The sequence below is a fragment of the Propithecus coquereli genome, unplaced genomic scaffold (genome assembly GCF_000956105.1).
Source record: "Propithecus coquereli isolate 6110/MARCELLA unplaced genomic scaffold, Pcoq_1.0 Scaffold678, whole genome shotgun sequence".
NCBI classification, from domain to species: Eukaryota; Metazoa; Chordata; class Mammalia; order Primates; family Indriidae; genus Propithecus; species Propithecus coquereli.
The window spans coordinates 281,886-282,217 of record NW_012152818.1 but is presented as its reverse complement, the minus strand read 5'-3'; positions in this window follow the sequence as shown (position 1 = coordinate 282,217).

The window sequence follows — 332 nt, the reverse complement described above, 5'->3', positions numbered from 1 at the left end:
TTAGAAAATAATTTTGAACTGATTAAAAATAAAAACACCTCAAGCAAAATTTTTGGAATATTGCTAAAGCAGTGTTAATAAGGAAAGTTATTCAATGATTAACTTAGAACAGAAGAAAATTATTAAATCAGTAATCTAGGCTTACACCTTAATAAATTACAAGAAAGAAGCAGAATGAAGGAAATAATATACTAATAGATAAGCATAGAAATCAATGAAATAGGAAGTAGATAAACAGTAGAGAGAAGTCAATGAAACTAAAGTTGATCTTTGAAAATATCAATAGGTGACAAATTTTTAATACATTTATGTTCCTTTATATAAAAATATGA